At 50.7% G+C, this 288-nt stretch overlaps 1 protein-coding gene across 1 annotated transcript in view; it reads left to right on the top strand.

The window, feature by feature from the left end:
- Positions 1–288, top strand: part of LOC104524788 (seizure 6-like protein) — a gene marked incomplete at both ends in the record, with an annotated part of 10,971 nt that overhangs the window by 8,331 nt on the left and 2,352 nt on the right. The window lies entirely within an intron of this gene.

The raw sequence follows: 288 nt of genomic DNA, 5'->3' as shown, positions 1-288 counted from the left end.
GGGCTGAGCAGGAGCTTGTGTTGTGCCCAGAGCAGAGGGTTCAACATGCACCCACATCCTGGACCCTGGCGCTGGCTGTGCCCCTCACCACCACCTTGTCCCATTTCTGTCCCCGCACAGCAGCTCTTCCCGCACAGACTCAGACTGCAAGTCTATTTTTTTCCCTGAACAGTTATAAAAAATAGATGAATTCAAGCAAATTCTTTTTAAAATAGAAACTGGGTCTTGGCAAAAGCAGTCACAGGTGGAGAAGCAGCAGCGTGGTGGTTTGTCGGTGCAAGGTTTGTC

This window comes from Antrostomus carolinensis, unplaced genomic scaffold, assembly GCF_000700745.2.
Source record: "Antrostomus carolinensis isolate BGI_N321 unplaced genomic scaffold, ASM70074v2 scaffold29465, whole genome shotgun sequence".
Classification (NCBI taxonomy): domain Eukaryota; kingdom Metazoa; phylum Chordata; class Aves; order Caprimulgiformes; family Caprimulgidae; genus Antrostomus; species Antrostomus carolinensis.
The sequence above is the reverse complement of the archived record's forward strand: the minus strand, read 5'-3'. Positions and strand labels throughout refer to the sequence as shown.